The sequence below is a fragment of the Scyliorhinus canicula genome, chromosome 6 (genome assembly GCF_902713615.1).
Source record: "Scyliorhinus canicula chromosome 6, sScyCan1.1, whole genome shotgun sequence".
Lineage (NCBI taxonomy): Eukaryota > Metazoa > Chordata > Chondrichthyes > Carcharhiniformes > Scyliorhinidae > Scyliorhinus > Scyliorhinus canicula.
The window spans coordinates 193,865,270-193,880,403 of NC_052151.1; the positions used below are offsets into that span (position 1 = coordinate 193,865,270).

Here is a 15,134-nt window from a genome sequence, read left to right on the forward strand (position 1 = left end):
CCCAATGGGCTGAATAGCCTCCTTCCGCACTGCAGGGATTCTATGGATTCGCTGGAACCTCCAAATTCCTTGTTCAACCTTGAATGTGCAGACCCCAGGGGCTGCATTCTCCGCCAGCGGGATGATCCCGGGGGTTTCCCGACGGCGTGGGGCTGCCCCACAATGGGTAACCCCATTGACCGGCCTGCATAACGGAGCATCCCGCCAGCAGGGTGAAATAGAAATGTGGTGCGGAGGGGTGGAGAATCCAACCCTAGATGTTGCTGTCAGTTTCAAAGGAGTGTCAAGGGTGAATGTCAAACATCTGCCATCACCCACCAGTGTAAAATCATGTCTGCCTGATGGGTATACAGCTGCCACCAAAAATTATTTTGATGATTTCGGAGAGGATAAGTTTGCCAAGGAATCAGAAAACAGAAAAACAAGTCAGACTACGTGAATTGAAATGTCAGTATTTGGATTTAGTATATTTTGAGAACTGGGAGCTACAGATTCAGCGAAGTTGCAACAGACTTTCTGAATGGCAATCTGAAGGAGTTATGTTTTGTATGTACAAATGATGATGGCCATCTTAATTATTGTGTTCCGATTCTATTTGATAGAGGAGTCCTTATTGATGGGTGAATAAGCGAATGGTATCAGTGACCCTCATACTGTCGGTAATAACCTCAAATAGCGAGCTATAATTTCAGCTTTTGTACTACAGATGGGTAAAATAAACTCTTCACAAAGGCTTCTTACAATTATAGAAAAAAACCAGCTTCAATAAATTGCCACTTGCGGATCTCACCATCACAAAAAGAAGTTCGATTTAAAATTTGAACCTTGCTATTAAAGAGGATGGTATATATGTTCTAAGTGCAGGATAATTCAAAGAGTAATTAAATCACCTCCAAAGAAGATGTGTTGCAGGAAAAAAACATCCAAACAAAAGGATTCCCATCTTGGAACGGTGCAATAATATCTCCGGGAAGGTTGGCTGTTTGCCCCTTGCCTACCAGTTGCTTGGCTCTTTCACACACATCCTCAAAGCGTCCACTTACCATGGTAACTGGCACTCTACATTCCATTCTGAACGAGAAACATTTATTTATTTATTATCTTCATTTTTTAAATAACAACCTAAGTGAAGTACGGTGCAATCCCGCGGTTGATTCTATTTTGACAGGCTGCCAGTGAGCCACCTCCTTGTAGGTTTGTTTGGGGGTGTTTTCTCACTGATGAACAGATGGCCAGCCTGTGTTTAGTGGCAGATTAGGAAGATGAGAGGGACGGCTTTACCTTGTTGCATGCCTGTTGTCGCGGTTACTGGTCGTGTTGGTTGTGGTGCTTGGAGGTGAGTTTGCTACAAGAAATGTTCTAAACAGTCGCAATACGAAACAACTCTTGCTATCCTTCTCGTTGGTGTGGTGCTGGTCTCTTGGGGTGTCAACTAGGTTCTTCATTGTTACAATTGAGTGTCCATTTTCACCTGGCCAGGCCTGCAAGTCAGGCTGCTTAGGTGAGCAGTAAAATGCATTTCAACCTGATAAGAAAACAGTTTAAACTGCGTAAAAACATATCTGATACAGAATTCTGTTTGAGATAAATTTGTGTTGAATAATTATTCGGAATTCAGTCCTGGTCTACAGGACTATCTCGAGTGAAAATGTTTCAAATTGTATAATGCAAAGGCTAATTGTGAAACAAATATTTAGTGTTAGCATTAATGTGATTTTGAAAAAATCATTTTAAATCCCCTAAATGGTAGGGGAAGTTTAACTGCCATTTTCAGTCGAGATAACCAAATGTGACCTCCTGCTAATTTAAAGTTGAGTAACAAGCTTTATATTCCTAAAACATAATATACTGTACACACATACGTGGCCAGAATTATTTACCGATCATATAGATGAATAGCACTGATTAAATTTATGTGCTGAATACTTCAAAAGTAAGGTGGCCTATTAACTGGAGTGATTCATAGACCCAAATTTGTGATTACAGTAAAAACATTTGTCGTACATGCTTAAATCTGGATTTAACCTCTTTGGAAGTGAAGCTTTCTTGCACCAGCCCTTAAATAGGCATAAAAACCTGGGGCGAGATTCTCCCAAAACGGGAGAAATCGTAAAGCCGGCGTAAAACCCGGGCGGGTTTTACGGCAGCGCGCCCCTTCCCGACCGGGGACCGATTCTGGTCCCCGGTCGGGGCTAGCAGCCCGACGCCGTAGGCTCCGGCAAGACGGGCTTAACAAAAATCGTTAAGCCCGCTTGCCGGAGTTAGCGCCGGCTGACGCGTCATATGACGTCAGCCGCGCATGCGCAGTTTGGAAGGCTCCAACCCGCGCATGCACGGGTGACGTCATTGCGTTTTTGCGCGAAACCCGCGCATGCGCGGGCCGGGTTGCCCCTCAGCCGCCCCGCGAATGGATACTGCGGGGCGGCGGAAGGACAAGTAGTGCGCGGGCATCGGGCCCGCTGCCCGCGATCGGTGCCCACCGATCGCAGGCCCATGGCACCCTTGGCACGGCCGTGGTACTGCCATGCCAATCGGTGCCATGGTTATTAATAGCGAGTTTGTGACGCCGTTTTTACGAACGGCAAGACCAGGTGTGTTTGCCGTTCGTAAAAACGGTGGAAAGGGCTGGGACTTCGGCCCATCTAACAGCTGAGAATCGCTGCCGGCCGTAAAAAAACGGCGGCAGCGATTCGGGTCGGGACTTCGGCGGGGGGGGGGGGGGGTGGGAGAATAGCGGGAGGGCGGCAAAAATGTCGGGAAGGCCCTCCCGCTATTCTCCCACCCGTCGTGGGGGGCGGAGAATTTCGCCCCTAGGGTTCACTTAAAATTCCACTGATTAGGTTATAGTTTAAATTTTCCCCCAAATTCATATGCAGAATCGCAAACTTAGGAACTGCCACGAGCCAGCTCAGTTGGGAAGCAGAATAGATTTTTCCTCCCCAAATACTTTGCTGTATTTAAGAGGGACAGCCAGATGGGGTTCTGGGAGTTCAACTGATAAGGGTTTAGTCAACAAAACTAAGCATCTCTCATGAAAGCATCGGGTCACCTGATTGTGAGGAATCTGCTATAATACCTCAGGCAATGAATTTGAACAAGCAGTGCTGAACTCGCATCATTATCAATTATTGTAAATTTCAAGAAAACTTTAAAAAAATGGGAGCAATTTGAAGAACCTTCCTGAACCAATGTCATTTGACGGAGCTTGGGCGCCATTAACCGTTTGGGGCAAATTGAATCTTGAACCAACGGACAAGGTCACAGAAATTTTTTTAATATACACAATCATTTGCACTGGTTTGGGTTGAGTCTGATTGAATTGAGTTGATGTTACTGGTGTTGGTAAGTGGGGAACCAATCCCTGAATTCTTCGGATAATCTCAACCTCAAATACCAACATTTTTAACAGAGAGTTGTGATGGGAGGGTCACGTTTGCAGCCCTGAGACTTGATACAAATAACAGTTAAAGCGGATTTTAAGTCAGTAATGGTACAGGCATACAACTTGTGCGTATTTTGTGGTTTGCCGTTTTGAATGGGAATATTAAGCATCAATATTCAGTCTTTAAACTTGTTTCTGGAATTATTGTGTGCATGGAGACTCTCCAGATGGGCATGTTGATTGATTATTAAAACTATTCAATTTGAGTTCAGGGCCGAGCTTTTCAATCGCTCACAAGGTTATGAAGGGGTTTGGGTGGGCCTGCTTTGAATGTAGCACACCCAGTTGGTATGTCAGTGCCTCTGGAAGATGCTGAAAATATGCTTAACGACAGGGGAGGGGGTTGAGGGGAGGAGGGTGGAAACCTGATCTCCTCCAATTAACTCCTTCAGGAGCTTGGTAAGGAACTGGAGAGAGCCAGATGGCTATTTTTCAATTCATAAATCATCTAATCTGCACAATCTAGGGGAGGCAATGGTGTAGTGGAATTGTCGCTGGACTATAATCCAGAGACCCAGGGTAATGTGCTGGAGACCTGGGTTCGAATCCCACCATGGCAGATGGTGAAATTTGTTTTCAATAAAAATACCTGGAACTAAAATTCTAATGATGACCATGAAACATTGTCGATTGTCATCGAAAAAACCATCTGGTTCACTAATGTCCTTTAAAGAAGAAAATCTGCCATCCTTACCTAGTCTGGCCTACATGCAACTCCAGATTCACAGCAATGTGTTTGACTCTTAGCTGTCTCTGAAATGGTCGAGCAAGCCACGCAGTACAAAGCCAATTAGGGATGGGCAATAAACGCTGGCCCAGCCAATGAGGCTGACACACCTTGGATGAATAAAAAGTCTGGTGCATGTTCATGCACAGCATTCAGCCTCAATCCAGGGAACACATCAGTAAAATTTCTGATGACGGAAATTTTTAACAACTAGGAGTTTTTACATGACATCGGTGCCGTACCATTCAATTGGCTGTTTGGTCAGTTCTCTGCATAGTGAAGCTTCTGGCCATCTCAGTTGTAGTATTGTAAGAGTCCTTACTGTTTATTTTCTTTGTTCCCATTTTCTTTTTTGGTCTGCCGATAATAACCTGAATGTGCCTTTAAGCAGAATTCACAAACTAAAGCAGCCTGCTTGTCAGAGCATTGTGTTCCAAGGTTTTGTATTTTTTTTTAACTATGTTTATTAAGAAATTTCTATATTGAACAAAACAACCTGGAACAATTAAAGATAAATACACAATAGAAGAGAGAAATAAAGAGCTAGGTTTTGTATTTTGGAGTGGAGAAACAGATTCGTTGGCACCGAGAGACTCTTAGGAACCGGTTTTGGAAGAAGCCGGTTCGAATGGCTAAGTGCCGCCTCTCTGTCTGTCTGTCTCTCTCTCTCTCTCTCTCTCTCGTTGTTGATGTAAAACACTGCTTTATGGTTCTAAAACCTGTGAATGCCTGGCACATCTTTGCTGTAAGCTGGAACAAATTTTAAATCGACAGTGAAAGTAAACAACTTTTCCAGTGAAAAACCATTTCAAGCCGAGAAGTAAGAAGTACCAAAACGAGAGCTGAACCTCAGAAAGACACTAAGTAGAAGTCTTCCAAATGCATCAAAGAACCTTTCAGCTTTTAATTTTGTTAAAATCTTCTTTACCTCTCAACCACCCTTTTCCCTCTGTGTTGTTTGTATGTGTGTGTGTTTGTGTGTCGAGAGTGAGGTAGGTACAAAGGTTGTGGGGAGGTTAGGAAGGGGTATTAGATAGTCAGATGTTTATTTTTGCCTATTTAATTATAATGCTGTACATAATAAAAGGTTACTTGTGTTAAAGTTACCAACCAGGTGGCTGCAGTTTATTGGGTTCAGCCAAGGTCATCAGATATTTTAAAATAACATCTAATTTAATTTACAGGTCAAGAGGGGCTGGAATTGACCGTCCGTGCACTAGTCCAGGGTATTGTGACAGTATGCTGTAAGAGCTGAACATTTTGTTATGTAGTCCTCTCTGCTGCCATCTCTGTTGGGGAGGTGTGAATACATTTGGTTTAGTAATGGCTGCTTGCAGTTGCGCATGTGTTAATCTTTTCTCAGTGAGATACACAGCGGAAAGCTGGTGACGAGGATGAGAAGGAATTCTTTTTTCCATTTCATTTGAGAAATTAAGGACTGTAGAACATAGTGACACAGTTTTGGAACTTCCAAATTTGATTTCGAGGCAGGTTGAGCAGTTTGAAAGATTGCCCCATGTGTTCATGTACAGTTACATGAGTCTGTATGGGATACAACTGAATGAAACAAAAATTGAACTGAACACGTATAGAAACACAGAAAATAGAAGCAGGAGGAGACAACTGGCCCTTCAAGCCTGCTCTGCCATTCATTATGATCATGGCTGATTATCCAATTCAATAGTCTACCCACGCTTTCCCCGCATATCCCTTGATCCCCTTCACCCTAAATGCTATATCTAACTGCTTTTTGAAAACATGCAATGTTTTGGGCCCAACTACTTCCTGTGGTAACACATTCCACAGGCTCACCACTCTCTTGGTGAAGACATTTCTCCCCATCTCTGTCCTAAATGGTCTACCGTGTATCACAGACTGTGACCCCTGGTTCTAGACACACCCATCGGGAACATCCTTCCTGCATCTACCCTGTCAAGCCCTGTTAGAATTTTATATATTTGGGGACAATGGGCGGAATTCAACCTAACAAAGGGAACTGGTGTAATGGCAAATGAAAGTTTTACATTTGGGTGAAAGCAGATAAAATAGGCAATGATGATAAAAGTTCTCCTCACCATTCCTGTGCCGGATGCTTTTGATATAGTACCTGACAAGTGTGGCTAGCGCAAATCCAGCACTGTGGAACATGCTGAAATCAACTAGATTCTGGACTCATTTTACGGCACATCTGAGAATGAAATTGCACTTAAGAGTTGAATTTGTCAAAAGGAACAGTTGTCAATTGAGACTGTTGCAGATTACATTCTTGAGTTTGTTGTCGGTATGGTTCATAGTTAGAAATCAACCGATTTCTAGACAGAGAGTGGTGGTGGATGGCAAATATTCAGCCTGGAGCCCAGTTATCAGTGGCGTACCGCAGGGATCAGTTCTGGCTCCTCTGCTGTTTGTGATTTTCATTAACGACTTGGATGAGGGAGTTGAAGGGTGGGTCAGTAAATTTGCAGTTGATACGAAGATTGGTGGAATTGTGGATAGTGAGGAGGGCTGTTGTCGGCTTCAAAGAGACATAGATAGAATGCAGAGCTGGGCTGAGAAGTGGCAGATGGAGTTTAACCCTGACAAGTGTGAGGTTGTCCATTTTGGAAGGACAAATATGAATGCGGAATACAGGGTTAACGGTAGGGTTCTTGGCAATGTGGAGGAGCAGAGAGATCTTGGGGTCTATGTTCATAGATCTTTGAAAGTTGCCACTCAAGTGGATAGAGCTGTGAAGAAGGCCTATGGTGTGCTAGCGTTCATTAGCAGAGGGATTGAATTTAAGAGCCGTGAGGTGATGATGCAGCTGTACAAAACCTTGGTCAGGCCACATTTGGAGTACTGTGTGCAGTTCTGGTCGCCTCATTTTAGGAAAGATGTGGAAGCTTTGGAAAAGGTGCAAAGGAGATTTACCAGGATGTTGCCTGGAATGGAGAGTAGGTCATATGAGGAAAGGTTGAGGGTGCTAGGCCTTTTCTTATTAGAACGGAGAAGGATGAGGGGCGACTTGATAGAGGTTTATAAGATGATTAGGGGAATAGATAGAGTAGACAGTCAGAGACTTTTTCCCCGGGTGGAACACCATTACAAGGGGACATAAATTTAAGATAAATGGTGGAAGATATAGAGGGGATGTCAGAGGTAGGTTCTTTACCAGAGAGTAGTGGGGGCATGGAATGCACTGCCTGTGGAAGTAGTTGAGTCGGAAACGTTAGGGACCTTCAAGCGGCTATTGGATAGGTACACGGATTAGGGTAGAATAATGGAGTGTAGGTTAAATTCTTAAGGGCAGCACAGTAGCATTGTGGATAGCACAATTGCTTCACAGCTCCAGGGTCCCAAGTTTGATTTCGACTTGGGTCACTGTCTGTATGGAGTCTGCACATCCTCCCCGTGACTGCGTGGGTTTCCTCCGGGTACTCCGGTTTCCTCCCACAGTCCAAAGATGTGCAGGTTGGGTGGATTGGCCATGAAAAATTGTCCAAAATTCTATGATTAACCTCGGACAAAAGTTCGGCGCAACATCGTGGGCCGAAGGGCCTGTTCTGTGCTGTATTTCTCTATCTATAACCATAGTGACAGCAGCAGTGTCTGTTATCTCGGAAGGCGAGCACATGACGTCCTTAAGTCACGTTGCCTTAGCCAAAACTGGTGTCAAGCTAACTAATAATTTAAGCGAGTGTATCCCAGAGTTAACCAAAGTTAATATGAGGGTGGGATATGATTATACATCCAATTATTTACTATTGACAGTAGCTGGAGGAAGCAACATTTCCCAAATGGGCAAAAATTGTCTTATAAATATTCAGTGTAATGGGGCCAATGTATTTGCAGATGGGATCAGTAAGGGAACATCTGACATTGAGAAAATGCTAAGCAAGCACAAAGTGGTCTTTCAGTAAGGACAAATGATAAATTTAGGCATTGCAAAATGAAAGTCAAGGTAAAGGACAATACGCAGAGAATGGGTGGACTTTTCTCATGTTTAGGTAGAGTGGTGCAGTGGGCTGGAAAAATAGCTTGGAAGCTGTCAAGAGTGGCTTCCTCTGCCAAATTGTTAAGGATATCTATATATATATAATTAATTTACAGGATTTGAGCGTCACTGGTTAGGCCAGTATTTATTGTCCATCCCTCGTTGCCCTTCAGAAAGTGGTGGTTCACATTGGTACCCATGGAACCTACCTACCTACCCCATGGAATGCCACCCAAGGAAACCTCCCTCTCCACTGAAGTCCCCCATCCCCCTCTGTGGTGAATGTAATATATATATATATATGATAATTCACACTGTCTTTGTAAGCGCAGTAGCGCTATCCTACCGCTAGGGGGAGTAGCTCTGGGAGTACTCAGAACTTGTACTGGGCTCCACCCTTGGCTCCGCCCATGACTCCTCCCCCTAGTGCAGCTGTATAAATACCCTTGTCCAGAGTCAGCCTGAGTTCACTAGGAGTTCATCAACGGGTAACAGGCTGGCTCTGAAGTAAGTCGATTAAAGCCTAGATTCATATCGGAAACACGTGTCTGGTGAATTGATGGTTCCATCAATTTAATCTACTTAAGAACAGTAAAGATCAATTATGGAATCGGCCCTCAAGCCTGGACGCCTGGAACTCGACCCGCAGGATGCAGAGGCTAAAGAAATCTTCTCCCACTGGATGCGGTGCTTCAAGGCCTACCTGGCAGTAGCGAGCACAGCCGAAACGACAGAGGATCAGAAGCTAAGTCTACTGCACGCGAGGGTGAGCCACACAGAGAATCTCTGCGCAACTAAACACGGCCAGTTCATATACTGCGGCGCGAGCAGTTCTCGATAAAATTTATGTAATGCCTATTAATGAAGTTTACGCTCGCCACGTGTTCACGACTCGCCGCCAGCGGCCTACAGAATCACTCGCCGAATTTCTAAGGGAACTCAATAATTTGTCCAATGTCTGTAATTACCAAGCGGTTACCGCGGCTGAACACAGGGAACTTGCTGTACGCGATGTTTTTGTAGCGGGCCTCAGGTCTAACTATGTGCGCCAACGACTGCTGGAAAAGGGGGCCCAGGACTTAGAAACGACTGTGGAAGCTGCTACCACGATGGAGGTTGCCTTCCGCAGCCTTAACTCGTTCCCCGCGGACCTCGCGACCCAATCAAGGGCCCCCGACCAGCGACTTCCCCAGGCCTGTGCTACGCGGCCGCCCAGCCACCATGCAGCCCCAGCCACCCACTATGCTGCCCCAGCCAGCCACTGTGCTGCTCCAGCCAGCCACTATGCTGCTCCAGCCTGCCATTTCTGCGGCTAGAACCAGCACCCGCGGCAGCACTGCCCGGCCCGCAACATGACCTGCAGCAGCGGCGAGCGAAAAGGCCATTACGCAAGAGTGTGCCTCGCTAAAACAGCCTCAGCTTCCAGCTCCCCAGCGACTCAAAGTAATCGCTCCCCTCACTCGCAGGCCCGCGGGGCCCGAAACACTGCGGCCTAGGCCCCTACTCCGCCCCCTCCAGCCACGTGCGATCCATGGGGGCCGCCATCTTGGAAAACCTCCACCACGCGGCCGGCCACGTGCGATCCACGGGCCCGATCGGCATCTCTGCGCTCGGACAACTCTGCGGAAGAATTCGAATTCGACTATGAACTCAGAGGGCAGTCATCACGGGGCCACTCCAGCACAACTGATCGAGCCGCCGACTACCCGCAACTCAGCGGGTCACCCTGGACCAATCACGACCAAAGAATCTACGAAACTCGATGGCAGAGGTCCATATCAACGGGTACAAAATGCCATGCCTCTTCAACTCCGGGAGCACGGAGAGCTTCATACATCCAGACCTGGTAAGACGCTGTTCGCGCCCCGTTTTCCCCGTGCAGCAAACTATCTCGCTCGCTTCAGGCTCCCATTCGGTCCAGATCCAGGGGCGCACCGCCGTGACACTCACAATCCGAGGCGCTAGTACTCGAAATTCAAACTCTACGTTTTGCCTGAACTCTGCACGCCACTCTTATTAGGCCTAGACTTCCAATGTAACCTCAAGAGCCTCACCCTCAGCTTCGGAGGGCCCCTGCCCCCACTCACGATCTGCAGCCTCGCTACGCTGCGAATCCCCCCCCTCCGCTCTTCGCCAATCTCCCAAAGGACTGTAAACCCGTAGCCACTCGTAGCAGGCGGTATAGCCTACAGGATAGGGTATTTCAGAGCAGAGGTCCGAAGGCTTCTCAGTGAGGGGATTATAGAGGCCAGCAATAGTCCCTGGAGAGCTCAGGTGGTGGTCGTTAAGACCGGGGGGAAATTCCTTATGGTGGTCGACTACAATCAGACCATAAATAGATTTACGCTCCTCGAGGGGCCTCACGGTAGCATGGTGGTTAGCATCAATGCTTCACAGCTCCAGGGTCCCAGGTTCGATTCCCGGCTGGGTCACTGTCTGTGTGGAGTCTGCACGTCCTCCCCGTGTGTGCGTGGGTTTCCTCCGGGTGCTCCGGTTTCCTCCCACAGTCCAAAGATGTGCAGGTTAGGTGGATTGGCCATGCTAAATTGCCCGTAGTGTAAGGTTAATGGGGGGATTGTTGGGTTACGGGTATACGGTTTAAGTGGGGTGATCATTGCTCGGCACAACATCGAGGGCCGAAGGGCCTGTTCTGTGCTGTACTGTTCTATGTTCTATGACGCGTATCCCCTCCCAGGATTGCAGACATGGTAAACCAGATCGCCCAGTACCGACTCTTTTCTACGGTGGATCTGAAGTCTGCACACCACCAGCTCCCAATCTGCCCGAAGGACCGCCACTACATGGCATTCGAGGCCGATGGCCGCCTCTTCCATTTCCTCCGGGTTCCTTTTGGCGTCACTAATGGGGTCTCTGTGTTCCAACGATCAATGGACCGAATGGTGGACCAGTACGGGGTGCGGGCCACATTTCCGTACTTGGACAATGTCACCATCTGTGGCTATGACCAGCAGGACCACGACACCAACCTCCACCGTTTTCTCCAGATGGCACAGAAACTGAACCTCACGTACAACAAGGAGAAATGCGTTTTCCGCACAACCAGACTAGCCACCCTCGGCTATGTCGTGGAAAACGGAGTCCTGGGCCTAGACCCGGACCGTATGCACCCCCTCTTAGAACTCCCCCTCCCCCATTGCCCCAAGGCCCTCAAACGGTGCTTGGGCTTCTTTCCCTACTCCGCCGAGTGGGTCCCTCAATATGCGGACAAAGCCCGCCCACTCTTTAGGGCCACATGATTTCCCCTGTCAGCTGAGGCACGTCAGGCCTTCGACGGCATCAAGGAGGACATCGCCAAAGCGGTCATGCGGGCGGTGGATGAATCCACCCCATTTCACGTAGAGAGCGACATCTCAGAGGTAGCTCTTGCAGCCACGTTAAATCAGGCAGGGAGACCAGTTGCATTTTTCTCCCGTACCCTCTCCGCTTCAGAACTCCGACACTCTTCAGTCGAGAAAGAAGCACAAGCTATTGTGGAGGCTATCCGTCACTGGAGGCACTACCTCGCAGGTAGGAGGTTCACCCTCATCACCGACCAAAGATCGGTTGCCTTCATGTTCGACAACTAGCATAGGGGCAAAATTAAAAACGACAAAATTCTGAGGTGGAGGATCGAACTCTCCACCTACAATTACGATATGAAATATCGACCCGGGAAGCTCAACGAGCCTCCGGATGCCCTATCCCGCGGGACATGCGCCAGCGCGCAGATCGATCGATTAAAAGTCATCCACAATGACCTCTGCCACGCGGGGGTCACCCGGCTTGCCCACTACATCAGGGCCCGAAACCTGCCTTTCTCCAACGAGGAAGTAAAAGCGGTCACCAGGGACTGCCCGACCTGTGCGGAGTGCAAACCGCACTTTTATAGACCAGACAGGGCCCACCTGGTCAAGGGTTCTAGGCCATTTGAACGCCTTGTGATTGATTTCAAAGGGCCACTCCCCTCAACTAACAAGAACGTTTACTTTTTAAACGTGTAGACGAGTTCTCCCGTTTCCCATTCGCTATCCCGTGCCCCGACATGACCTCCCACACAGTCATTAGGGCCCTGCGTAGCATCTTCACCCTGTTTGGTTTCCCCAGCTACATACACAGCGACCGGGGTTTGTCCTTCATGAGCGACAAGCTGCATCAGTACCTGCTCGACAAGGGCATTGCCTCGAGCAGGACTACCAGCTACAACCCCAGGGGGAACGGGCAGGTGGAAAGGGAGAATGCGACGGTCTGGAAGACCGTCCTACTGACCCTCCAGTCTAGAAAGCTCCAAGTCTTCCAGTGGCAGGAAGTCCTCCCAGACACGCGACAAGCTATTAGGTCCCTTTTGTGCACGGCGACCAACCAGACCCCTCACGAGAGGCTCTTCATTTTTTCCAGGGGCACTACCACGGGGGTCTCACTTCCGGCATGGCTGAGGACGCCGGGCCCTGTATTTCTGAGGAAACACGTCAGGGCGGACAAAACCGAACCCCTTGTTGAAAAGGTGCGCCTGCTCCACTCCAAGCCCCAGTACGCATTTGTCGAGTTCACTGACGGCCGTCAGGACACGGTATCCCTCCGGGATCTGGCACCCGCCGGATCCAGTGCCCCCTCTACCCCCACAGAAGGATCTCTCACCCTACACCCCTTGCTGCTGCCCCCTCGCGCTCCCGAGCCCACGAGCTCGCTCCACCAGTTCCGCGCTCCCGCGCCGGCCAGCCCCCAGCGCCCCCAGTCCCCGGTCGAATCAGGAGAGTATGAAGCTCGGATACAACCCTCGCTGGAGTCTGCCATCGTACCCCAGCACACAACACCCATCCAGCCACCGCAAGAGGCTGCAACCCCGGTGGTCCGCAGATCACAGCGAACAATTCGACCACCGGACAGACTGTTGTTGGAGGCCACCACCCCGGCCGGACTTGTTTTTTTTGCAGGGGGTGAATGTGGTGAATGCAATATATATATATATATATATGATAATTCACACCGTCTTTGTAAGCGCAGTAGCGCTATCCTACCACTAGGGGGAGTAGCTCTGGGAGTACTCAGGAACTTGTACTGGGCTCCACCCTTGGCTCCGCCCACGACTCCCCCCCCCCCCCCATAGTGCAGTTGTATAAATACCCTTGTCCAGAGTCAGCCTGAGTTCACTAAGAGTTCATCAAAGGGTAACAGGCTGGCTCTGAAGTAAGTCGATTAAAGCCTAGATTCATATCGGAAACACATGTCTGGTGAATTGATGGTTCCATCAACCTCCTCAGCGGAAGGTCCCCTCCACCTCACACAAACGCCCCCACCCACCCACCCCTCCGCCTCAGGAAAGGGGTGGCATATTGGTATTGTCACTGTATTAGTAATCCAGAGACTCAGTGTAATGATCTGGGGGTCCTGGGTCAGAATCCCACCATGGCAGATGATTTGAATTCAATAAAAAATTGGAATTAAAAGTCATATGGTGCCTATGATGATCATTGCTGTTTGTCATCAAAACCCATCTGTTCACCCAAGTCCTGCAGGGAGGAAATCTGCCACCCTTACCCGGTCTGGCCTACATGCGACTTCAGACCCACAGCAATGTGGTTGACTCTTGACTGACCCGACTAAAATGGCCTCGCAAGGCACTCAGTTCAGGGGCAATCGGGGATGGGCAACAAATGCTGGCCCAGCCAGCGATGCCCACTTCCCAAAAATGAAATTTGAAAACAATGACCCTCTCCCCTTTGGGAGATGTTCTGACATGAATGCCTCTGGCAGGTTCTACTTGCCAGGTGCAGGTCGTGAGAGACCTGCCGTGATTCACATCAGTGTTCCCTCAGGAGCAGGAGAAGACCTATGGCCCACTGAGCCTGCTCTGCTGTTCAAAATGATCATGGCTGATCTTGGGCTTCAACTCAACTTTCCTGCCCATTCCCGATATCCTTTTGATTCCGTGAGGGACAACAAAAACCATCTCAGCCTTAAATATATTCAATGATGGTACATCCACAATCCCCAAGGGTAGAGATAGATCTTTTGAGATAAACATTTCTCCTCATCTCAGTCTTTGATGATTGGCCACATGACCTGAAACTGTGCTCCTGTCTGCTTAATTTCCTAGCTCAAAATTTCGAAATTGGCAGCAAACATCCCCACTTTTGACCTCATGGTGGAAAGGTCACTGGTGAAACAGCTGAAAATTATTGGGCCTCGGCCACTATCCTGCGGATCAGCTACAACAATGTTCTGGGGCTGTGGTTAAGCAAACACAACTAACTGTCTCTCAACAAAAGAAAAATACTGCTGTAGAAGGGTCAATGGTTCGAAACTCGAACTCTGTTTTTCTCTCCACAGATGCTGTCAGACCTGCTGAGATTATCCAGCATATTTTGTTTTTATTACAACCATCTTCCTTTGTGCTCGGAGGTGGTGGTGTGGTGTTATTGTCACTGGACTATTAAACCAGCAACCCAGGGTAATGTTCTGGGGGCCTGGGTTCCAATCCCACCATGGCAGATGGTGAAATTTGAATTCATAAAAATTTGGAATGAAAAAATCTAATGATCATTGTCGATTGTCATAAAAACCCACCTGGTTCACATTTTTTTATAACTTCAGACTACTCAATTATTTTTTTCCAATTAAGGGCAATTTAGCACGGCCAATCCACCTAACCTGTATATCTTTGGGTTCTGTGGGTGAAACCCACACAGACACGGGAAGAATGTGCAAACTCCACATAGACAGTGATCCGGGGCCGGGATCGAACCCAGGTCCTCAGCGCCGTAGGTAGAAGTGCTAACTACTGTGCCACCATGCCACCCAGCCCATCTGGTTCACTTCCTTTCGGGAAGGAAATCTGCCGTCCTTACCTGGTCGGCTTACATGTGACTCCAGACCCACAGCAGTGTGATTGACTTTTAACTCCCCCCTCAAGGGCAGTTATACAACAAAGAAAATTATTTTAACCAGTGGAGAGTTTTCCCTTTGATTCCCTTTGACTTCAATCATGCTGGAGT

At 48.1% G+C, this 15,134-nt stretch overlaps 1 protein-coding gene across 13 annotated transcripts in view; it reads left to right on the plus strand.

Moving 5' to 3' along the window:
• Positions 1-1,257: 1,257 nt before the first annotated feature.
• eys (eyes shut homolog) overlaps positions 1,258-15,134 on the plus strand; it is a 3,376,609-nt gene continuing 3,362,732 nt past the window's right edge. For 11 of the 13 annotated variants that reach the window (XM_038800705.1, XM_038800706.1, XM_038800712.1 and 8 more), the window contains exon 1: positions 1,258-1,336. The gene's annotated coding sequence lies outside the window, so the exon portion shown is untranslated. The other 2 variants (XM_038800707.1, XM_038800711.1) reach the window with 2 other exon arrangements.